This window comes from Micromys minutus, assembly GCF_963924665.1.
Source record: "Micromys minutus genome assembly, chromosome: 3".
Classification (NCBI taxonomy): Eukaryota; Metazoa; Chordata; class Mammalia; order Rodentia; family Muridae; genus Micromys; species Micromys minutus.
In genome coordinates, this window is record NC_137972.1 from 89,712,303 (window position 1) to 89,738,328 (window position 26,026).

Genomic DNA, 26,026 nt, shown 5'->3' on the forward strand with positions numbered 1-26,026 from the left:
ATTGGGACTCACGGTGTGTGGTGTCAAGTCCCTCCAGTTTAGGCAGCACTGGGTAAGCACTAGCACCTGAGCAGGTCCCCAGCTCCCACACCAGTGAGAAACGTAAAACCGCACAAATCTCACAGTCGCAAAGGCAGGGGGTGCACCGGGTACTGGTCCTAATTTTTATGTGTCAGGTGAATTCTCTACCATTAGCCTAGGATTTTGCTGACATTTTGTTGCCGTTGTATGAGAGTGAATTCCTTCTTTATCCTCTTGACTTCCTGGCTTTCTGAGAGTGAAGTGCTGAAGGAGCAAGTAAGAAAGAGGAAGTAGCTATCTTGGGGACCTGTTTATTTGACTGTCTGGCTCAGGCCTAAATGTGGAGTTCTGAGCATTGACACTTTTACCATTGCTCTAAGCCTTCTCACTTCAGAGGGAGCCTGAGCCTCAAGTAAGGCTTTCAACTCAGAGTAAATTTCTGTGGACACACGGGTGCCTCCATTTACGGATGGACTTCTACGGAGTCTTCCTATCTCCCAAACCCAAAGTTCCAGATCAGCCCAGAGAATGTCCTTGGCCATCTGACGACCAGTGGAACCTGCTCAGCATGCTCAGAAAGAACTGACATGTGCACTACAAGGTCATGTTTCCAGGTGGTAGCTGGGGCTATAGAAGGTCTGTGGTACTTCTAGCCCTACTGAGTGCTTGGTCTCCAGTCCTTTCAGGAGCTTTTTTTTTCTTTTAGTGGTGCCAGGGCCTTATGCATGCCAGCCAAGTGCTCTGCTACCAAGTCACATCCTCAGTCCAGCCCCCAGCATCTAAGGACTGGGTGTTACTAATTCTTTCTCACACACAAGGATATCAGAGCTGAAGGTACTACTGTTCAGTCACAGAACTCCAAGTAGATCTGAGGAAACAGAATTGCCAACAGTTTCATGTCACATCTGAAGCAAAGACTAGGAGATCAACAGGAACTTGCAGAAGCATGATTTTTTTGTTTTTGTTTTTTGTTTAAAAGGTAAGATAGGCAGGTTAGTGGTTGTCAAGCATGACCAGCACTGCTTGGAGGGAACAGAGCAGTGCTTCGACTCCCTCAGACAGGCACAGAGCTGATCCCTCAACTCTCAGAGCCTTGACTGTCTGTTCTGCACACTTCAGGGAGGGGGGAGAGAGGTGGGGAGGGGTGAGGGAGAGGAGAGGAGAAGAGAGAGAACACTTCTCTGAAGTCGGTGGAGGTGAACATGCTGGCCTTTTCACTTTTACTCATTAAAAAGGCATGCATTTAAACCTGTATTATGGGATCAGCATTAGGTCAGCTGATCTTGAGATTTCAGAAAAATTTACCCTCTGTCTGACTTTTCTGCCCTCCTCCTCCTCCTCTTTCTCTTCCCCCTCCCTTGAGTCCCCTCCTATCCCCTTGATCTTAAGGCAAGGACTAAAAACTCTGCAGGAAAGATAAAAATTTTCCCTCAGGTCAGGTATAGAGGTACCTATCTTTAATCACAAGTCTACACAGAGAGCCCAGGCTAGCCAGGGCTATGTATCATTAAACAAAATTCTCTTACCAGTAAAATCTGTGATTTTAGCTTAGATGACACATCTGTTGGGTCTAATAAAGAACACATGGGTGTGAGCGGACATGCCACCAGAAGGGACAGGCTGTTACACTGACAGCCAAATGGCTTCCCCCTGTGCCATGAGTCATCTTTAGGAAGGGGTAGGAGAATGACAGGCACAAAAAGAATGTGTGTGGGGTGGCTGGATATGAACCAGGAGAGGATCACAACCACCAGGGAGGATGCCAGGAAGGTAGGATGCTGGCCAAAGCTATGGAGATCAAGGCAATGCAGAGAGAGATGGAGAGAGGGAGAATGCGTTTGTTTGTGCACACACGCATCTGTATGTATGTACATATGCAGGGACTTGCAGAACCAGAAGAGGGCACTGGCTACCCTGGAGCTGGAGTGACAGGGTTATGTCCTGCCAGGGGATGCAGTCTATGTAGATGGTCCTGAAGCTGTTGTATTTTAATGTTAACTTCACTTCCCCAAGAAGTGCTGCCTAGTCATGTGACTCCAACTGAACCTTCCCATTTTAATTACTAAAATAAAGGAAAGACAGTGACTGGGCAGGGCAAGGGAAGTAGAGAGGGCTGAGAGCTCTGAGGAGGTCAGAGGACGGAGATTGAAGGCCATCGTGACAACATGGAGTTTCCCAAGGACCAGCTAGACCTAGGTGATATTAATTGGCATTAAATAGCTATGAACATTAAGGATTTTATAGGTCTAGCATCTTATATGAAGGGCAGTTTGTATCTTTGTCTATTTGGTATAATCTTGTTGTGTAGAGGGTTTGTGGATTGAGAGTTGAACATATAAACCTGTATAAACAGCTATTGGGCTATAGAGTTGTGTTTGTGTGAAATTCTGGGGTACAGAAACACCCTGGAACAGAGGCAGAGAACAGGTGGTAGTAAACCTCCAAGGGAAGGGAGTTTTGAGTTGGGCCGTGGTGGCTTGGACCAGGCTCCAGAGGTGTGCGTGGCTCCGTATCAGAGTCAGGCCTGAGGAGTGAGACCTCTGGGCCGGTAAAGAGATAAACCGATTTTTCTTTTTTAATATTTACTGCAACAGTCTAGAGTAAGGCTGGGTGGCTTTCTTTCTCACCCTGCCCGAGAGGTCAAGTAAGCAATGGAGTGCTGCTCAGTGGTGACAGCCTAAGTTGTTTCTTTCTGTAGCTCTGGAGAACCTTGTCTGAGGCATCTGTGGGAGCTTGTATGAGCTTTAGGGGAGTGGCCAGGGAGTTGGGGGCCCTGCACATTAACTACCTCTATTCCCAACCCATCCATCTAAGTAATTTCCACTCACAAATGTGTACTGATCAGCTGCTACGTGAGGAACAGAGAGACACCAGAGGAAAACCCAGGCCCATTCTCAGAGGGGGAAATGCTCAGTCTGAGGGAAAATGACACATTAGTCTGGTGTGTGGGGAAGAGCAGTGGCCACGCCTCATGGCAGAGAACTGTGCACCCTACTTCTTGCTCCCTCACTACTATTCACAGGGGTGTGTTCTTGCCCTGTCCATTTGTACAGTTGGCTACGTGATCCTCTGAGGAACAGCAGGGCTCCACGTCAGCCTCACCATGACAGGTGTGGCCACCAAGACCTTCAGTCACAGTCCTTGTCTCACTTCCTCCTTCTCTTCAGCTTCAGTCTGCTCCATCTGCTATACTTTTTCTCCTTCTTACATTAGTCAGAAGTGCCTCAGGACCCTTACAGTGATTACCAGTGGAAAAGGGGATTGATCCATGGCTGAAGCCTATGGCTCTGAACTCCCTTCAGCTGTCCATTCAATCGTTCTAGGGAAGGGCTGGAGATGTAACTCCATGGGAGGAGGGCCTGGGTTCAATCCTTAGGACTTAAAAAAAAGCAACTTTATGTCTATGTCTCTTCCTATAGATATGGATAGATAATATATGGAGAGAAAACATGCTTGTGTATACTGGGTTTCTAACAGATACCAGCCATTACTGTTGGATTACAGTCTCACATAGACAACCTGCTTGCTTTGCTTGTGTCTCTCTAATGGAAAACTCCTAGACGGCAGTGCTGCCACCATCTGACCCTGGAGGAGCAGAGGTGGGGACCGCACAGGCAGCAGGTAACAGGCACAGCCCAAGCTCTGCCTCCAACCAGTGCCTTCTTGCCCTTAGATTTGTGTTTTGCCTTTTGCCCTGCCTGATGTCTCGGGATCTTGATCTCTCTGAGTCTATTACCCAGGTTTCCTTGCTACTGGGCTTCCAGCTGGATTCCTTCCCTGGGAAACAAACTCTGGGATGTCAGAGGGGAGGAAGGAGGAGAAACTGGGAGTACCTCCTGTCTGAGCCCTTCTCCATGACTCATCAGGGTCTGGTGGTGCCTAGGCACTGGCTCTGCCCTCCCCACACCAGCTCTTCCAGGCCCCCCTCCTCTCTGTGTGAGGGACAGCCATATTTCTACCATTGCTTGTTTCTGGGCGCCTCAAGTTTCACTCCTGGTTCTCTTAACCCAGTGAGCTCCCCTCTGGGGAGGAGGCTGCCTGCCAGTTAGGAAGTGGTGCTGTTTGCATGTGATGAGGTAAGAGAGTTAGGGATGCTGTTAACATTCTGTAAGGAACATTAGTGTCAGCAGGGCCCAGAGTAAGGTCTTTTCCCCACCCACAATCTCACACAACACTTTTACTAAAGTTTATCTTAGTATAGCAAATAAACAGCCAAAGTGTCTTTAGGGTCCCAGTAATGACAGGTTAGGTCTCCAACTGGGGCAGATATGGAGAGGTTCCCCCTTTTCTAGAAGGCATCCCCCAGGACATGCCCTCTATATCCTTTGGAGAGAAGGAAGTAATAGGCCACAAGCAGCCATTTCCCTGGAACAGCTGTCTGTAAGGTTCTTTCTGCCCAGAGGAGGAAACGTGTCCAGGTCTGAAGGGTCTCATACTGCCAGTATTTTGACATTTAAAACATATGTGGTACAAAAACATTTTCAAATATTACACTTTTAATTTTGCCTCATTTTCTACTTTTTAAAAAAAATATATTTGTTTTAATGACACAAATGGCCTAGGTTCCCAAAAGTTTCTGCAGTCCCTAGTGTGACCTGCATAGATGTGCTGATCTGGCATTACATATATGGCTGCCCAGTGGGAAAGGCTTTGTTTTTAATCTGTAATGGAAACCAACTGCCCTAGCAACCCCTCCCTCCTCTTTTCTTCTTACTGTTTTTTGTTTTGTTAAAGACAGGAGCTCACTGGCTCAAACCATTATGTAGATAAAAATGGCCCCAGGCTCACGATTTTTCCACCCCCAGCTCTAGAGTTGGGATTACAGGTGTGGTCTATAATGTTTGGTTTCTTTAATTTTATTTTAAAGACCAGATTATTTAAAAATGATTTTAAAGAAGATTTACTCTTATTTATGTATGTGTTTGTGAATGTGTATGTGTGTAAGTAACTGGGTGTGAGTGTGTGTGCATGTGTATGTGTCCATATGGGATTTAAATTGTAGGCAGTTAGAGTTAACTGTGAGGGCCCAGCATGCTCTGGAAGGCTGCATGTGGCTCAACCATTGAGTCACTTCTCTAGCTGGCTCCCTGACAACCCTTTAAATGCTGAAATAACAACTTAGAAAAGGCAAGTTAATTGTAAACATCTGAATACGTTCATTTCCCCTTCAATTTTATTTATTCTTATTTATTTAATTTTATTCTTTATTTTTGAGACAGGATTTCATTGTGTTGCCCTGAGTGATCTGGAACTTGCTATGCACAACAGGATCACCTCCCTCTGCCTCCAGAGTGCCTCTCAGTGTAAAGAAACAGATGCTGGGCTGGAGAGATGGTCCTGGTAAGCAAGGGACTGAGCCAAACTCAGAATGACTGGGCCCACATGACAGGCAAATCTGTCTTGAATCAGTTCACCTCCTTCAGGTGACTATCAACTACTCAACCTCTGGTCACCAGGCCTGCTCCTTGGTGGCTTCCTTCTGTTGAGAACGCAAGGGTCATGCCTGCAGCTCTGAGGACGGTAGATGGCTTGTGATAGGCTACTCTGCCCAACAGTGATGTCCCTGGAGGGCAATCTGACCCCAACCTCATGAGCCAACAAGGGCAAGCTAATGTTTAAAGACCGGGAAGCCCTTCCTGTAGGATGCCAGGAAGACTTGGGCTTCCTTCTCGTTGGCTGCCTCTTGCCTGGCCAGGACAGAGCTCAGTGGCTCTTCACACACAGTCTACATCCCTCATTCAACAGATACACTGACATATTTCTTTCCCATTCCGTGAAGTCTGTTCCATGAGTTCTTTAGCTGATTTCACAGTCTGAGCTCTTAAGACTGAATGTCTCTTAAGAATTTGCAAAGCCTCTCTGCCTCCAGTGTCACTAAAGAGCCCTTGTCTCCTTGACTGTCACACAGGCACACACATACTCACACTCTGGAAATAAGTGTAATAAAAGGATTTAGAAATACGGTTTGAAATGTGAAATACCTACGATTCTGGTCTCTGGAAACCACTGCCCCGCCCCCCCTCCAGTTTTAGCTAGAGTTTGTAGATGTTGGCAAGTGACCCACCACTAAGCCATATTCTCTGCCTTAGGAATCTTCTATTTTGGAACAGAATTCATGCTCATGCCCTTCTTAATAACCTTATCTGTCCCATGTCACCCCCTATTCCTAGCAGCTGCCCTGAAAATATAGTCTCCCTCCCTAAGGCTTGGTGTCTACCTGCTGACAGGGCCCTAGGCTGAAAGTCTTAGGAGAGGAAGAGAAGGAAGGAAGACATAAAAACCTTCTAGAACAAGACATGAAAGAAATACCAGTTCAGAGGAGGGCAACAATGAGGCCAGCTGAGCAGAAAAAAGGGTCAAAAGGTTCAGGGTGCATGCGTGTGTTTACGTGTGGATGTGCTGTGGTGTCCTCCCCTTCCCCCACACGTGAGATCCAGCTCAGCGTTCTCAAGGGCTACTGCTTGAGGCTCTGGCCGTAGCTGCCTAAGACCTTGTGTCATATGTAAATTAATCATACCCTGCTTTAAGGATGGGTTTAGAGTAAGAAGGGTTCAGACACTGCATCCAGTGAAATGTACCCCTTCTTCCTATACTGCGTTGAGAGAAGCAGGTTGTTTCTAACTGCGACCATGGCACATCACAGTCCCAATGACCAGAAGTAATTTTTTAAAAGATTTATTCATTTATTTTATTTATATGAGTGCACTGTAGGTGTCTTCAGACACACCAGAGGAGGGTATCAGGTCACATTGTAGATGGTTGTGAGCCACCTTGTGGTTGCTGGGAATTGAACTCAGGACCTCTGGAAGAACATTCAGTGCTCTTAACCATTGAGCCCCAGAAGTAATTTTAATAATGGCAATGAAGCTAACCATAGCAGTGTGGACCCAGGGCTGACTTGGTGGAAAAGAAAATAATATAAGTCAGATACAGTCCACAACTAGGAGCGGGAAAATTGTTTCTTGACTACAAAATCTGACAAAGATAACATTTTCCCCTTACTGAATTTACACACAGAGGAGGTGCTACTTAAGACTATGAGAGAAGACCTGAGATTTGGTCTCATTTCTGTTCTCTATAGAAATCTGATCTAGGAGTTAAATTGGCCTCATGAAGTTATGATGAGAGTCATTTCTTAAAATTACTTAAAAAGTAATCCATGTTAGTATAATTCAGGTTATAATTTATTTTGATGAAGTCACAGTATTGTCTAGGTCAGTGATGAGGTTGAATTCACTGATGTTATTCTGGAATGTGTGTAGGCTTGAAGGAGGGAGGAGGCCAACTTTGGAAGGGGCAGCCTGGCCTGCCCCACAGCCCTCCTGTCTTGGCACTCAGGACTGCTAGGCTCTACAGGTGCTATTTGGAGCTCTTTGGGACTCTCCTAAGCCCTCGCTTCTACTGCCCTTTGATTTGTTCTTTCCGTGCAGTGGCAGTTTCTTTTGTCCTGGCCGGTGTGTTTCAACAATGAGTGCTCCGCAAACTCTGCAGGCGTGCCCCAGCTGTCTCACTGAGGCTGCTTTGCCTCTTCCTTGCTCCTCCTGCTCCAGGAACAATGCTAGATTCTCACCAGCTTCCTGGTTTCTAGATCAGCCCCCTTGACTCAAAACTATTCCCTTTCCTGTCAAAGTAGCCCTGACCTAGCTTGTGAGACTAAGGTGGGAGTACCAGGAGTTCAGGGCCAACTAGGGTTACATGAGACTACCTCAAAAACCAACCAACCAACCAACCAACCAACCTCAAACCCAACCCAAACCATCCCATAAACAAAAGCAGCCCTGAGCAAATTATGCCTCACTGAACGTCAGTGGCTGCTCTTACTATGAAACTGTGTTTGTAGCTCTCTGGGCTGTGAGCCCGTCTGCTGCTCAGTTCAGCTCCTCTGTCCTAGTCAACCTCTCTCCAGAGACTGCACATCATCTCAGCGTGCTGCCTCCCACCTCTGCCTTGTCTCTGCTTACTGTCATCTCTCTGGAGCTTTTTCACCTAAGGAGATTTTGTAGCTTGCCTTTAATCTTTCAGGTTCCTCCTAGATCTAACAGTTAGGACAGTGTGTTGACTCCCAGTGTTTAGGGGGTGCAGAGAGGTATGTGCCTGCTGTGCTTTGTCAGAGCTGACTTATAGAGAATGTCCATGGAAAACGACATCCAGTATCCTGCAGTAATTAAAACTGCCATATGATCTGAGACTCCACTCTCAAGTACATACCCAGAAACCTGGGACTTAAACAACAGTATGTACAGGGACAGTCAAAGAAACACTCTTAACAACCCAATGTCCATTCATTGGCAGATGAATATATAGACAAAATATGGAAAAGCTCTACAATGGAATATCACTTAGGCCCAAAAAGAAAGTGCTTGATTCAGGCTACAAAATGGGTTTGCCTTACGCAAACATTCTAAATAAAGCCGAGCACGAGTGCGTATTCTATGGGTCAGCTACATGAAGTGTCTAGAAAGTAGACTCACGGAAACAGGAAACAGACTGCAGGCCTTTAGGGACTGCTTAATGGCTGTATTTTTTTCAGAAGAGTGATAAAAATATTTTGGAGCTGGACAGCAGTGATGACTGTGTAATACTACAAATTCATACTCTTACACGGTTAATTTTGGGCTGGTGAGATAGCTCAGTGGATAGAATGGCTTGCCTTAAGCTTGACAACCTGAGCTTGATCCCTAGATCCCACATAAGGGTTGTCCTCTCCTCTCCACACGCAGGCTATGGCCTCAATAATAAAGAAAAAAAATTTAAATGTTTAATCAAAATCATATTTTAGATTTAATTTTTTATTTTTAAATTATTGATTTATTGTATGTATATGAGTAATCTGTCTTCAGACACACCCAAAGAGGAAATCAGATCCCATTACAGATGGTTTTGAGCCACCATGCAGTTGCTGGGAATTAAACTCAGGACCTTGGAACAGCAGCCAGTGCTCTTAACCGCTGAGCCATCTCTCCAGCCCCAGATTTATTTTTTAATTTTACATGTATGAGTGTTTTGTCTGCGTGGACATGCACTGCATGGGTACCTTATGTGTTGGCTCCTTTGGAACTGTAATTTCAGATGGTTTTGAGTCACCATGAGGGTGCTCATAACGGAACTCGGGTCCTCTGCCAGGACAAGTGCTCTTAATTGCTAAACCATCTATCTCTCTAGCACCTAAAATGGTTATAATTTTGTTATGTAATCTACATCTCAAACAAAGAAAGGAGCTGTAAGGAAATGGGAGCATGGCTAGAAAAGAGAACTCCAGGCGATTAAAGTCTGTACCCTGAGACACTCAAGGAAAATGGGTGTGTAAGAAAGTGCCCATCTAATGAACACTGCTCCTTAGGACAGTCCTAACCCTCAGACGGTACAGATAGGGCTAAAAGGCAGTAGTCTGGGTGTAGAATTTAGAGGTAGGGTCTGCTTAGCAGGCATGATATTCTAGATTCTATCTCAGAACCAAAAAAGAAATAAAAATGGGGGGGGGGGTGGGAGCATGTAGAATAAGCTAACCCTCCTCCTTGATAGCCAGGACCTGGGCTCAGACAAGAAACAAAGTCTAGCGGTTAGAGGGACTAGAGTGTGTGTGAGCCCGGGGGGGGGGGTAGTCTGCATAGCCTGGAAGCAGAGCTGTTTCACCCCAGTCAGGAATAAAGCAGGGCTTTCACATCTGAAATCACCTGTGTGGCCAGCCTCAGGTGGAAACGAGCCCCGAGGAGTGGAGCTCCAGGCAGAGAGCAGGGTTGAATCACAGAGCTGCAGGGAACAGTCAGTCAGTTCTCCCGGACGGTGCAGATGCACTTGTCTGGTTTCTATCTCACTGCCCCACTCTGCTGGACAGCTGGCTTTTTTCATGGAAGCCTGTAGGAAGACTATTGCCTGACGTCACACACACAATGTCTGAACACAATTTTGAGAGGCAGCCTTGAAGCTGGCTGATGTCAATTCTTTTCCTTTAGAGCCATCTGCTGCTGCTGATCCTAAGCCTTTGGGTCCTCCCTCTGTCACATTAGGTGTTCAGTAGCCTTCATCTGAACCACACTGAAGAACTGCATGCTTCAATTCAGCCAGAGTCCTGTGAGTAGGGCATTCTCCCTCTATTGGCATTCTCAGGAGTCCACTGTTAAACTGCCTTTCCACATCCTAGTTCACTCTGCTTTTAGAATGTCCCCTGGCCTAGAAAACAGTGATCTTAGAAGGTTACTATTACACAAGAAGGCTCACTATTACACAAAAAGGGCCTTTGCTTAGCATGTGTGAGGCCCAGGTTTTTATCTCAGGGTGGGGAAGGGGGAGCACACTATGAAAACAGTTCTCAGTCAAAATCTGTTCTGCTGGGAACACATCCATTTCTTTTATCATCTTTTCTGTGTGCCCCCTTCCTCCTGGCAGAAGCCACCTTACTCTTAACTTTGTAGTCAGGGCTGTATCTTCTTCTTTTGGCCTCTGGTTTGGATACCCTGGCATTCTTTTTTGGCCATTTTCAGACAACCCCTCTTCCTTTGCAATCCACTCTAAGCTGGACTCTTTTGAACCTGATCAGCAAACCTTCCTCTGTAAGTTTAGACATCCGCATCAGTGTCTTTAACATCCTGGAAAATACCCTGCTGGCTTTGCTCTCACCATCCCTCACCCTTTCAAATCCAGTATTCTCTCCTCCACTTCCTGTGCTCTCAGTAAGTCCTTCGGTGTCTCTGTGCTCCTAGTGACCACCATGGAGTCTGGATTCTGTGTTCCCAGAATCAGAGCACAGTCATGGTGGCTAGGTTGTTTTGGTTTATGGTCCCAGAGGCTTAAAGTTCCCAATATTAGGGCACACCAGTCGCTAGCGGATCATAGTTTGCTGGCACAGCAGGAAACAGGGAAGTGGCAGTGGGATGAGGCTAGCCCATAGGGCAAGCCCTTCCAGTGATGCACTTCCCGTTCTAAAAGCTCTATAAGCTCCCCAAACAGCATTACCAACTGGGACCATGCAGGAGCCTCTGTGGAGAAATATTTAAATTTATAAATTTTTTCACAACACTGTATTCGGTTTCTTGTTGCCATAGGCTTGAGACCATCTCATGATGCAAAATTATTTTAGTCTAACTTTAAAAGTCCCCAAATCCTTTAACAGCTTCAATTCTATTCAAAGTCTCTCTTAAGTCTCAAGAGAATTTCTTGACTCTAACCACAGTAAAATTAAAACACAATGTATGTGATCCTAACATAGAATGGTACAGAATATACATTCCCATTTGAAAAGGAAGACAATGGGGCAGAGTGAGGAAGAGCTTCATGTCTGGTGTCTGGGGCTCTGGTTTCAAAGGGCTAGGTGGCTTCTCCTCTCCATCTTTGCTGCCTGGAACATGTTCTCTTGGGCTGGCCCTATCACGCATGTAGCGCTCCTTGGCACAGGTCCTATAGCTCTGGCATCCAGACTTCACCTTCACAGCTTTATGCAGTGTCCTCTCCTGGCCTTGCAGGGACTCCAGCCCTGCTACACATAGGCCCTAGCTGCTCTTGAAACCGTGGAGGGAGAATCTACAACTTCCTCGTTCTTGGATCTTTTAAGCCTCCAAAGATGGAGACACATGGACAACACTGACATGTTTGACTTGTCTCTTGGGATGAACCTTCATCTCTTCCAATCATCCTAGCAGCTAGCTAGTGTATATACAGTAGTCTGTAAAAGCAGAAAACCTTTCTTATTGTCCCAGTACAGCAGGGAGCAAGCACAGACTGTCTCCCAGCCGTCTCACTGCACCGTTGAGCTCCAGTGTCTTTTCCTCTGCAGGCTGTAGTTTGCATTTTTTCCTGTCCCACTCACCTACTCAATTTAGACCTGCAGAAGAGTCGTCAGTGATGGGCAAACCACAGACTCAACATTATCATGTTGGGATTTCATTAAGAATATTAGCTCATTATATTATTATAATGCTGACATTTCATTAAGGACATTAGCTCATTACATTTAAATTTTTTCAAGTAAGTTCTTAGTACACGGGCAGAAAGCAACCAGATTCTTTGCCGCTAGTCTAGTTGTGAATAAAAACCTGTTCTTGTCTAAAATCTCTGCATCACTCGCAGCACAACTAGGCTGGCCTGTTAAGACAGCTTTTAATTGCTTTTTAAATCTACAGTTCCAAAATCTTACCCATTCCTCAAAAACATAAAAACAAAACAACACAACACAACACAGTCAAGTTCTTCACAGCCACAACCCTGCTCTCTGGAGTCAACTCTGCCTTACTTTTTCCTCTGCTGCTGTGATATAACACCAGAAGGAAGAGTTTGTTTTGCTTTATGGCTGCAGAGAATTAGAGTTCATAATGACCTCCATAAGCTTGTGTATTTTCACACTTGGTCCCCTGTTGCAGTTTGCTCTCTCTGTTCTCTGGTGTACCAATGAAATGTGGTCAGCCAGCCCTCTTCTGCTCCTCTGTTCTCTGGTGTACCAACGAAATGTGGTCAGCCAGCCCTCTTCTGCTTTCTCTGTTCAGGTTCAGCTCTAACATACTCTCTTCTCTACCGTCCTCCGATGACAAAGGTTTGTCCAGCAAACTATACAAACCGGGATCCCAGGTTCTACTGCTGCAGAGACCAGGGCTTCCAGTACACGCTCTTCCTCCTCAGTCCCCAGGGCCTGGACTGCTCTCCCCACCCTCTCACTTATTCTGGCTTCCCATGTTAACAGCCACACACCACACGACTTCTGCAGTTAGCACACTGCTTTGCCTAGAATGGTGGTAGATTTTTCAAATAAAAATCTACTACTGCTGCTACTACAACTACTATACCAAGAGCTACTTACTACCACAACTACTAAGGCCAGAGAGAAAGGAGAAAGAGGCATGTGGCCTTTTTCCTACGCACTAATAAACTAGGCACTGTACAGTGGGAAGTGTCAGATTCCTCTCTGAAAACAAGTTTCAGTTTAATGTAGGTGCAGGTTATTTTATATAAACATATAAATATCCTACCTTTGTCTGAGGTGCCTATTTGCTCTGCACAGGGGCCATTATGAATACAGAAAAGTATTCACTGTTAAATATGGCATGCTAAATGGTTTTGCTTCCTGGCACAGCTCCAAACCATAATTATTAAGGGACTACAGCTGCTGAGAAATTCTTGGTTACAGTAGGCTTTGATCCTAATCTGCCTTCTACCCCCAGCAGGAATTTTCACAGGTGTGGCTGTTGCCTAATGCAGGCACTTTGGAGGAATTGGTCAGGGTTAGTACTAAGTGTAAGGTGAACAAGAGCTTTTCTCCTTAGACTTTGACCACCAAGAGAAAGCTCTGCTGCCCATTCGCCATGCTGAGACCCTGTAATCAAGAGGATGTTCAAATGAGTCCTGTGTGGGAACTGGGATGCTGTGGCCTCTTCCCTTCGGATTCCCACACACAGTGGCACCTTGGGTTCTCAACCTCACTCTTAGTTTCCAGGGAAGTGGAGCACTAGCCCGCTATGTAGGACTTTGTTCAACAGGAAGCCTTGGGCTCCCACTGAGTCAGGTGGTCATTTTATTCTCATCAAAGGCAAGAGAGCTGCTGTCAGATTCTCTAGGAAATATGGCTGTTTGGCAAGAATGGCGCTCAGATTTCCCCAATGCCTCTTAGGATCAAAGCGACAGCTTGTGACCATCACAAACATCAAGTCACTGAAATACAGCGAGAAACTGAAGAGCACACCTAGTCTTTCAGCCCCTTCAACTCTTTCCTGCCTGAAAGAGACAGGGACAAACATCCAGAAGTCCCTAAATCCACAACAGAAACAAAGGAGACCTCCAAAAAGTATGTGCTGAGGATCTCCACTCAATCTAACAAACAGGAGTTTACAACAAATAGAAAAGCCTTGACCTTTCAGCATTGACAGATACCATGTGGCATTTGGATTGGAGAGGGACCCTGTTTATCTTTTAATGTTTGTTTTTTATTTGTGTTTTAATGCAGATGTTCTGTGAGATATGGAGCCACCCCGTTTTACAGATGTTTAAACTGTAAAATGATGCTAACTAGGTCAGAAGGGAAGTAACTTCTGACTGCAGGTCAGTATCCTGTCTCCATGATGGTAGCACTCTGCAAAGCTCTCCTACACTCCCCTCCTCCCTTACAGTCTCCACCTCCACCTTCCCCAGTGGCATCTGTTCTAGGAGATGCACATGAACTCACCCTGGATATGGAGTATTCCTTCCTGCTCAAGGTGAAGGTCAATGACTCACATGGCTAAAAATGAATCGAAGGCCGCTTACCAAAAAAAAAAAAAAAAAAAAAAAAAAAGCCACCATGCTCTCAAAAAGTTAGATTCCCGTGTCAGTACAAAATCTTACCTAGTAATTATATCCAACACTCAAATATGTACATTTTAATTGGGAGTGAGGGCAAAGTGAGGAGAAAGGAGAGGTGAGGGGAGGAAAGGCAGGAGTAGGGCCTGGCAGCACCCTAACAATCCTTCCTGCTGCTGTGGGCCTTTTCTTGGAAGCTTCCAGAGAAAAGGGTACTAAGTACAGTACAGGACACTGAGCAACATTTGAGCTTTAGGTAAACAGTCGCTATGGCTGTTCACTGGAGCAATTCAAGTAACACCAGGCCACGCTTTTCACTGTTTCTCAAATTTACCTGTTTCCAGTTTTACACAATCCATGAAAGACTGGACACTTGGGATGACTGTCACAATGACCAGGGCAGTTCCCACTGAGGGTCGGGGTGATGTGGTTTATGAGTGAATAGAAGCATCCCGCCAAGACATTTTACTAAGTTGTGGAGAAATCAAGTCAGAATGGGGACAGGGTGGATTATAAACCTCCTGCCGTGGTCCTCTCAGACAGCTCTTGGTCTTTGAAGACTGAGACTTCTCTTCAGCTGAGACTATTTTGTTCCCAATCTTTGGCAGGGGTTACAGAAACTAAAACTTAACTCTATAGGCCTCCTACTGGACTCTAGGGAACATGGCCCATGGAGGCTTCCAGAAGGTTTTGGAGGTTCCATGGTAGGAAGTAAGGTTGTGGGAGCACAACAGAACCCTCAACACTAAAACAAAACATTGTTCCTAAGTCCTAGGGAGTTGAAAAAGGAGTTTTAACTTCGATTTGGCCACCACGAAGCTTTCTGAGTGGAATGGCAGAGGAAGACTTCAATTAGTTGTGACAAGTTCACCCCCCACTTGCTGAGGACTCACAGTGATAGTGACATGAACACTGAAATTTGTTAAGGTGCCAAAAGAGGCTGGCTTGAGACTGTTCATGAACCCCAAAGTCCAGGGAGTCTTCACTCATGGTGGCTGGCTAGGAAAACCTGGCAAGGTCACACCTCACGATTGGCTCCAACTGTTCACACCTGTGATGGCTACAGACCCACGTGTTTGCACTCCTTGTTAGGCCCCTTCAGGCAGAGGGATGGGGATGGATGGTATAGCTTTCTACATGTAGAAAACACATACCAATTAACTGTCATTACAGCTTAAACTAGAGCCATTTTAGATTTTGACTTCCAAACTAACTCTCCTTTCACTTTCTTTTTTTTGAAATTAAAAAAAAAAAAAAGAATTGCCTTTATTTTGTGAGCATATGTGGATGTGTGTGGAAGAGTGTGTGCTACATGCATGTGTGTGGAAGCAGAGGAAACTTGTGAGAATCTGTCCTTCTACCACGTGGGGGCTGGGATCTGATTCAGCTTGTCAACCTTGCTGGCACATGTGTTTCCCAATGAGCTGCCTCACTGGCTCTACTCCTTTGTTTGAGCCGAGTCCAGGCCATCCTTGAACTCGACCTCTGACTTCTGAATGCCAGGATCACAGGACTGAGCAGTGCTCAGCACGCTCTGTTCCATTTCCCAAGCAGCAGTGTTAGTTCATAAGTTACTCCATCATTTTAGACAGGATTACAATTCATGTAATTCTTTGATGTATACTTGAGCTGTTTTATCTAAGCAAAACAATGTTAAAAGGCATAAACTCTTAGATATACTCTTGTACATGAGTTTAAAACTCTATTTCTATAGGGTTATTTCTAAATGTTTGAGTCCCAGCTCACTTGGTACACACTGTAAATTTCCAGAAACACTACTAAATTGCCTCTAGAAATGTGACCATTTTCAGTTCCCCTGGGTCTGACTGGTATTGTCCTAGTTGGCACTGTTGTTAGTATGGGTAAGGCAGGGTTTTCCTCTCATTTGTACTGCTCACATCGAGTCTGGCTTTACTACCTTCTTCTTAGTGTGTGTGTGTGTGTGTGTGTGTGTGTGTGTGTGTATGTATGTATACAGGCAGAGACTGATGTTTGATGCCTTCTATTATTTTTTTAGTATTACATGTATGTATGTGTGTTTAACTATGTATGTATATATGTGGGCATGTGCATGTGCGGGATCAGAGGACAACTTAAAGGAGTAAATGCTCTCCTTCTATAGTGTATACCTCAAGGATCAGACTCAGGAAGTTAAGTTTAGTGGCAAGGACCTTCACCTGCTCAGATCTTGACAGCTCCACCTTATTTCTGAGACAGAATCTCTAGTCTTTCAATGAGTCTAGTGCTCACTGATTTCTGATCCACTTCAGTAGTAGGATTATAGGTGGGTGTGCCATGCCTGGCTCCTTACCAGAGCTCTGGGGACCAGAGTTCAGGTGCTCTCTCAGGCTCGCACACAATCACTACTGACTGAGCCACTTCCCCATCCCCTGATGAATCTTTTTCCATCATTTTCATTTACTGATTTTTTTCTTTGTGTGTTCTGTATAACATGTATTACAAGTGTTTCCTCTAAGAAGAGCTTCACATATTTAAACCTTGTTGCTAGAGATGGGGTCCTACCTTGTTGCCAGATTAGCTTTAAACTCATGGGTTCAAGTAATCTCTCAACCTGAACCTCCCAATAGTTGGGACCACAGGCTCCCATACTGTGCCTGTTCACCTAATTTCAGTATTGATGGTGTTTTCAACTATTTGGGCCTCGAGGGAGTCTTTAATTTTGCATGTATGCTTGCATGCCACGGCTCATGCCCCATGTGTGGAGGATGAGGTCAGAGGGCAAGGTTGGGTGTCAGTTTCCTTGCACTGTGTTTAAGACAGGGTCTTTGTTGTCTTTTCCCACCTCACCGGTGGTATTTGGTGCTGAGACTAGAACCCAGGTCTTTTAGAACAGCTAGTGCTCTTAACCACCAGTCCATTTCTCTAGCTCTATTACTCTTCGTCTTACACATTGTAAATCTGTGAAAAGTCTTCTTGGTAGGGCAATACATCACTGTGATCTGTGAAGTCAAAATGAGATCAACACCCTATTTCTACCTTTTGAATCATAATCTCTTCTTCCTGTTGCTACTCACCTGGAACAGTTCTAAGCAGCCCTTTATTTCTTTTTTTCTTTCTTTCTTTCATTTTTTTTTTTTTTTTTTTTTTTTTTTCTGAGACAGGGTTTCACTCTGTAGCCCTGGCTATCCTGGAACTTACTCTGTAGACCAGGCTGGCCTTGAACCCAGAGACCTGCCTGCCTGTGTCCCGAGTGTTGGGATGAAGGTGTGCCACCCAGTGCCCAGCACTTCTCTTTATTTCCAGAGATTGTGTTACTTAAGGAGCATCTCTTGTATCAACGTGACAGGAAGGCACATGTGCACATATGTTCCTGTAGGAAGATTAACTCTGGGTAATATGCCCAGCCCATGTCTTCCCATACCTTGTAGTTAAGTCTGGCCATGCTATTAAGTGGTAGCTGATGAAACAAGTGATATGTGCCACAGGACTCTGGGAGACTCCTTACACAGGAGAAGGTGTTTGCTTTCCGATGTTTTTTTCTTCTCATGTGCAATGAGTCTGGCATGATTAATGCTTCTAACAGCAATAGTGGTTCAAACAGTAACCTGGTAAGGGGGATATTACGTGCCAGAAGAGTAAGGCAAAGAGAGAAAAAGTTTGGGTTCCTCCTGACAGAGGGTCCAGTTAGTCCTTGTTGCCTCACTGTGAGTCATTGTTTGATTTGTCTATTACTTGCAGATATCAAGATTACCTAATGCTGTATCAAATTCTTAAAAAAAAAAAAAAGGCCCATGTTTGTGATGTAAAAATGATCAAGAGGCAGAGGCAGGAGACTGCTAGTTTAAGGCTCGTCTGCTCTTCAGTGAGTTCTACTGGAATGAGACCTTGTCTCAAAATAAAAAGAATCCGAATCCTGGGATGTAGCTCAGTGATAGAGGCCTCGCCAAGTACACATAAGATCCTAGATTCAATCCTTGATAACAAAACCCCCTAACCTTAGAGTCCAAGGGATTTGATACCCTTTCTAGTCTCCATGTTGCACTTTACTCTCTCTCTCTCTCTCTCTCTCTCTCTCTCTCTCACTCACTTTTAAATGTATTTTTAAAAACTTAACAAATCTGATGAACAAGTATTTTTCCAAGATTACTCCCACTATTTTTGAGACAAGGTCTTAGTAGCTAAGGCTGACCCTGAGCTCCCTGTGTAGCAGAAAATGACCCTGAATCATCCTCATACCTCTACCTGACAAGTGCTGGGATTACAAGCATTGTCTACCACAGTAAATCCAGGACATCTTTTTAGGGTCTTGCCACACTCTTTCTACTACACTGAAAGAAGTTTTATGCAGTGTCTTCCTCCTTGCAATCTAGAGAGGTTGGAAAGCCAGCATGTGGGCTCTGGGCATACTGTCCAGTTGGCAAGGGTTACATGGAAGCATGAGAACATGGCCTAGACCACTGGGACTTAGATAAAAAGTTGGGCACAGTGGCATTCACCTGTAGTCTTAGAGCTGGGGACAGATAGAAGACTTCCTGGGGTGAGCCGGCACAGCTGAACTGGGAACCTTGTTTAAGTAAGGTGGGGTACCATTGAGGAAGACAACTAATGTCAAACTCTGGTCTCCACATGCACGACCCCTCCTCAAAAGACAGAAAGAGTAGCTGGCCGTGGAGGTCCACACTTTTAATCCCAATACTTGGGAGGCAGAGGTAGTCAGATGTCTGTGAGCTCAAGGCCAGCTTGGTCTCATCACAGGTTCTAAGACAGTTAGAAATACAAAGAGTACTTCTGTGACTGGGTTACTGCACTCAGGATGATAGTTTCTAGTTCCATCCATTTGCCGAGGAATTTTATAAAGTCAGTTTCTAATAGCTGAGTAGTACTCCACTGTGTAAATGTACCACAATTTCCGTATCCATTCCTCTGTTGAAGGACATCTCGGTCATGGTATGCACTTACTGATAAGTGAATACTAGTCCCCCAAAGCTCTGAATATCCAAGAAACAATTCACAGACCATATGAAGCTCAAAAAGAAGGAAGGCCTGAATGTGGATGCCTCAGTCTTTCTTAGAAGAGAGAACAAAACACTCACAGGAAGAAATACAAGGTCAAATAGAGGAGCAGGGATTGAAGAAATGACCAATCAGAGACTGCCTCATCTGGGGATCCACCCCATATACAGCCACCAAACCCAAGTACTATTGCTAATGCCAAGAAGTACTTACTGGCAGGAACCAGATATGGATGCCTCCTCAGAGGCTCTGCCAGAATCATACAGATACAGCTGAGGATGCTTGTAGCTATTGGACTGAACATGGGGACCCCAATAAAGGAGCTAGAAAAAGGACTGAAGGAGCTGAAAGGGTTTGCAACCTCATGGGAAGAACAACATTATCAACCAACCAAACCCTCCAGAACTCCCATGGACTAAAACACCAACCACTGAGCACACATGGAGAGACCCATGGCTTCAGTTGCATATGTAGCAGAGGACAGCATTGTCTAGCATCAATGTGAGAAGAAGCCTTTGGTCCAGTGAAGGCGCGATTTCACAGTGTAGGGCAATGCCAAGGCACCTTCATGGAAACAAGTGGAGGGGGAGGGGAGATAGGAATGGGGACCGGGGATAACACTGAAAATGTAAATACAGAGATTATTTAATAAAGTAATTAAAAAAATACGAAGAGTGACCTGTTCTGGGGTCAGGGGAAAGACTGACAGAGACAAAGTCAGAGACATCATGAAGACCATTCTTTGGCTGAGTCTGTATCTCTCTCAGCTTCCTTTTTCTTCCAACCTGCTCCAAATTTACCCTCCTTTCATCTTTCCTCTGGTTGATTCAGCAGGGAACTAAGATGTACTCTAGCTCATTAGAACGATGTATCCCAAACTAAGTCTTTCATTTTAAATATCATTCTTGTCTCTTCAAATCACCAAACCCACCAAGTCCACACCACTGTAAAATATAAATAGTAGGAGTTTAATTCCCTATTTTCCATGGTAAGAGCCAGCAGCACCCCAGACAAACCCTTTCTCTCCAGGTGGCTGGCCTTGAGTCTAGGAGGCTGTGTCATTGGGCATCATGCCTACTGGGTACTCATTTAAAAAAATATCTGTGGTTTCTGGGGAATAGATGTTGTGAAATGGAGTGAAAAGAACTTGCAGTCTGAACTAGTGGCCTTTCCCTCCCCTCATGTGTGAGTAAGGACTCCCTGACAGAGCGGCTTTTTCAAAGATGAAAAACAACTGAGATTTATGGACAGTCCTGTTAAAGAAAGGCCAGAACTTCTGTAGCCAAGGTGGAAGGTCAGGTGATTCCTAGATCTCTTCTAGGTTGGCAGATAAGGCAGACGGGAAGGAGATGAGAAGAGACAAGGCAAGAGGCCAGGGTGGGGTGCAGGGTATAGGCAGGCTGGCCCACTCAGAGACTTCCTATGAATACTTGAGTTTTATGCTAATCTGAACATAACCCCTATGTCCAGCATAAGATGGCCAGTGAAGCCTGTGCTTACTTCAGGGTTATGTGCACACAGTGAGGAAGATGGAGATGAGTGGATGGAGAGAAGGAGCATTTTCTCTGAAACAATTCTGCTTCTGAGGGCCCTGACTACTCACTGTGTTTGAGGAAGCCACCATAGTCAAATCCAATTTTTGGCCAGAAGCCTACTCATGTTTGGACCAGTGTCTTACTGAAGGGTGAGGGACAGCTGGAGGCACACACGGCCTAAGGGTGACACTGCACATGACTGTGTCCCGAGCCCTGTGAGAGTGCAGAGCCAGTGATTCCATGTGTGGATTTTATAGGTATAAAGTAGAGTGTGGACTATCAAACAGGTCTCCCCACCACTCCCAGGCTGGAGAGGTCAGAGGAGTTACGTCACTGTGGTCTAGTGGCAAAGGTTTATAACACTAAGGATTCTTACTTTCTGATCGGACAGGACTGAAGCACCTGGGGAGCCTGGCCAAGTCAGTTTGACTTAACCCAGTTCTTCACAGCTCGCTCACAGGGGGCCCTTGGGTTTACTGTACCACCCTGAGGTCCAGATCCACAACCAAAGAGAGCTGCAGAAGCCAGGACACAGTCTGATGAAGCCACTCCAGTGCTAACATGCCAGCTGCCTTGCTGGTGCCACAAATCTCTGTTCTTTAGCTTCTGGTGTGGGTGAGTGGGTGAGACTCCTGACCAACAAACACCAGAACTGAAGAAGGTGGGTGTGACCAAAGAAGTCAGAGTGCTGATGTCTAAAAGGCTATGTGGAAAGGAGGTCCAAGCAGCTGGCTGGGTGTTAGAAACCCAAGACTAATGGGTTGAGCTAGCAGAGGCTGTGACAACACTCCCACAGACATGGAGTAGGTACAGGGTGGTGACTCTAAAAGGACCTGCAACTCTCTCTCTACTCAGTCTTGGGTCCTTCCAGGGTTACTCTGCCCTGTCCTTCCATTCTTTAGACTCTCCTAGGTACTATCACCCAACCACTTCTCTTCCCGTCAATTCTGACTGTATGCTGACGTAACTGCAAGGTGTGCGGCTGGTCTGCTAAGGAAGCCTTTACATTTCAGGTGATAGATGGGGCCTAAAAATGTAACATGGGTCCACAGTCACATTTTATTTTATTTTTTTAATTTTCAAGACAGGATTTCTGTGTAGCCCTGGATGTCCTAGAACTTGTTCTATAAACCAGGCTGGCCTCAAACTCACAGATACCCACCTGCCTCTACCTCCCAAGTACTGGGATTAAAGGCATGAAAAGCGACAATCCGTCAATCAAAAGTCTCACATTATTTTCTTTTCTCGTATACTTGGCTATGTGAGTTGCTATGATGAAATCCACATGGATGCAGTGAGGTAAAACCTATCTGTGAATGGCACAGCACTCACGAGCAGGGGTTCTTTTTTTTTTTTTTTTTTTTTTTTTTTAAAGATTTATTTATTATATATACACACAGTTCTGCCTGCATGTATGCCTGCAGGCCAGAAGAGGGCATCAGATCTCATTACAGATGGTTGTGAGCCACCATGTGGGTGCTGGGAATTGAACTCAGGACCTCTGGAAGAGCAGTCAGTGCTCTTAACTGCTGAGCCATCTCTCCAGACCCACGAGCAGGGGTTCTAAATGACCAAGGCCAGGGGCTCATGACCATCCATGTGTGAGCCCCAGCTGCTACTGTGAATGCACCTAGCTCTCCTCAGCACTAGAGCATTTAAGAACAAGAGGATGGCAAGTGAGAAGTGTGCTTCTATCTTCTCTGTAGACTCCTCCTGTCATGCAGAGAAGGAACTTTTTAGCTGAGCATGTTTCTCCTTGGCTCAGATGGACAGTTCTGGGCCTCTTCTGAGAGCTGCGGAACACGAGCAGCTCCTGGTTGCTAAGGTAGATGTAACGTCTACAGTGGTCTTTCCTTCCTCCTAGTCACCAGACAGTGCGCATGAAGTGCAGCTGGACAACAAGAGGAACAGCACATACTGAAAGTGCAGAGCAGTAGGAAATGTGTGGGTCCCCTGATGACAGGGCCATCGCACAAGCCTGCTGTGTCTTCTGAGTTAGGGAGAACAGCTGCTGACTTGTGTAAATGACTACGAACATGGTCTATTTGCTACAGACACCAGTGGTTTCAAGCTTGAAGCTGGAGTCCCTCTCAACACAGGCCCTGCTGCTTCTACTCTGGTACTGTGGGTACTCTTGCTGGAGGCGTGGGGGAGGCAAGATCACAGTGGAAGAGAGGAGCACAGGGAGAAGGTCCTGTCAAGGTTGGGTTCTGATTCTCACCTCCTGTTTTCTGCCTTCAGTCCTGAAGACCAGCCTCATTCTGTTTCTTTTAAAGGCAGGCTCTCGCCATTTAGCTCCAGCTGGTCTGGAATTCAAAGATCTGCCTGCTTTTACCTCCCAAGTACCGGGATTAAGTCGTGTGCCACACCACACCCATTCATTTTGACAAGCTCCCTCAGAACACTCACTGAAGATTTCTTGCCCTTTAGACATGATGGACACTTCTTGCCTCAGAGAGCTTTGGGATATAATCTTCTCAGTGATCACACATAAAGACATGCCCAACTGCTGTCCTGTGTTCTGTTCAGACACCTGAGAGGCATTAGATTTCCAACACAGCACTCTACCTGAGTGCCACACGCTCTCCCAGCATGGGCCCAGGTAAATTCCTCTGCACCACTTTCCCCTATGCTCTGCTTTGGAGAGCTCCTGTCATGTGGAATAAGACAGCTTAGGCTAGCCCACTTCAAAGAGAAGCTCAGAACAGGATTCAAAGGATCTTGTGGGAAGGATGAGGGTTTCCCAGGTCTCAGACAGACCCTTGTACTCTTACTTGGATAATGGTAGGATGCTGAAGAACAGGGGCTCCATTAGTGGCCTATGCAGGCCTACTCTTGGGCTAAGCTCTTGCCTTGCAGAACCTTTCAGGCTACATAGTGTCTGACAACTGTGTGTAGTTAGTATTGGTAGAAGCTACCTGGGGCCATATAAACACACACACGTACACACGGGATGTGTAGACCCTGAGTAGGAACCGAGGAAGAGTTACTCACCAGTAAGCTCCTTAGTCATCTAAGCAGACCAGGAGTCAATGAGACCATAGCCCGGCCCCTTCACTCTAATTTCCTCACTCATCTTAGTTTCAAAGAGGAAGGCTTGGGAAAGGCTCAGCCAGTAAAGTGCTTGTTATGAAAACATGAGGACCTCAGTTTGAGCCCCAGAACTCACCTGAAAAAGGTGAGCATAGCAGCACAACCTGTAATCTTGGTACCGGGGCTTAGGGAGAGAGAGGTCCTTGGGGCTCAGGGGTGAGTCTAGACTAAGCAAGTAAGCCCTATACTGCTAGTGAAAGATTGTTGTGGACGGTCCCATGCCTGCAAGCAGACGAACATACATGCACATACAGAAGGTGACTCCCCTAGTGAACTGATAAATGGTGCATCCTGTGTAGCCCTAGAATGACAAATGGAGGCTTCCACATAGAAGGGAAGCCAGGAAAGGGGGCTGATCCTTCGGGTAGGGCTACCCTTTGCTAACAGGGACAGTGAGACCCTGCCAGCTGCATCAGCACTAGATGGCTAGGCCCTAGACCAAGGGTTTATCACCATCCACAGAAGTCAGTCACCTGGCGGTCAGTGAGCTTGGTTATCAGAAACAGTATTAGTGAAGGCAAAATGATTCAAAAATGGATCTCATGTCCTTGAAAGGGGCTTGTTATTGTCTCTTTGGGGCTTAGTTACTGGGAGGCCATGGAAACAATCCAACCATCCCAGTAAAAGGCTCAGCTAGAGTACTCATGAGGCCTGCAACCCACTCCTAGATTTAGATGTGAGCATTAGTTTGCATCGGTTTCTATACAGCATGGAGCCAACTGTTGGTGACACGCTGGCTAAGCGCAGGTGTACGTCTCGGGACGAGGCTCTCTGGGAACAGTGACAGTTGGCAAAGGCAAAGCAGTTTGTGGTCATTGGAGCTTCACTGTGACAATCCCCCACAGGGGATTTGGGGAAGGGGTAGAGACTGGTCTACCTTGACCAGATGACTGTGACTTGAAGTAATGAATGAGGAGACAAAGACTATTTCTTCCCTGGCAGATCACAATTCCAATCTTTCTGAAAATAGAGAGGAATGCCCTGATAGCAATGGAGCAGGCCCAGAGCTGGCCTTGGGGTGGTTATATGGAAGGAGATAATGGCTTCATAGCACAGTCTGTTCTACCCAGTGCTGCTGGAGTTCCGCCAAATTCTCTTCCAGGCAGTATTTTTCTTGTGGCTCAGCTCCTCTGTTCCAGGAGTCTACACTGGCCTTTGAGGTCATACTTACATTTCTGTCACTTCCTCTATGAGAATCAAGGTGTCTGGAAGGGGAGTGAAGTGCTTTCTTGAGCTCAACGAGACCTGTGTTTCAGATCGTACTTCCCACTAACAGTGGGATTCAGGGTCTCTTACCTGCCTTTGCTCGGAGATCCCTATCTGTGATCACAGGCTGTGGCTCCTCCAGCCCTATGTGGTCCCCTCCTTCTAGGAAGGGACCCAGAGGGTAGGAACACAGCAGCAGCCTTTGGTGCAGGAACGTGTGCTATTCCTGGAAGGGACACTGCCTTATCATCATCCTCTCACTTGCCTCGGCTCTAGGCCCCCAAATCTACTTTCTTAGCATATAACTTTAGTATCTTCTATCAAACATGCTAAGTGGAATTTGGATATGGTGGCACATACCTATAATCCTAGAATTCTGAAATGCCAGGGAGAGGGGAGAAGATCAGGAGTTTAAGGTCATCCTGGGCTACACAAAGAACCTGAAGCCAGCTTGGACTACAAGAGAAACATCTCAAAAAAAAAAAAAAAAAAAAAAAAAAAAAAAAAGCCAAAAATAAAAACAAAAATAAACAAACAAACCATGACAATTCAGAAAATCTCCACCATCCCCTGCACTATCACACACTCCTGTGGTCTGGCTTGGATTCCTTTCACTGTCTCAGAGGGTCTGAAAGAGCAAAGCTTCAGTCTTCACAGGGTCCTGGCTCTAAGTTTCTAATCCTCATGGTCCACAGGACTTTGGACACATTCCTAACTGTTCAGAACTGTATGAGGGAAAGCATAGATGTTCTCCCAGCACTGAAGGATAATGTGGAACGTTCAGAGGGCAAAGACCGTACACTGCATCTGCTCAGAAACAGGAGACTTGAAGGACATGTTCCCTCACTCAGAACAGCTGCCACTGAAGTCCCCAGGAGGATGTGTGTGCCCTTAGTCCCTAAGCTCGGCCTTCCCAGGGTGTGCAGGGTATGTGTGTA

The 26,026-nt window shown here is 45.8% G+C and overlaps 1 protein-coding gene across 2 annotated transcripts in view; it reads right to left on the reverse strand.

Moving 5' to 3' along the window:
* THADA (THADA armadillo repeat containing) overlaps nt 1-26,026 on the reverse strand; it is a 264,934-nt gene that overhangs the window by 2,088 nt on the left and 236,820 nt on the right. The window lies entirely within an intron of this gene.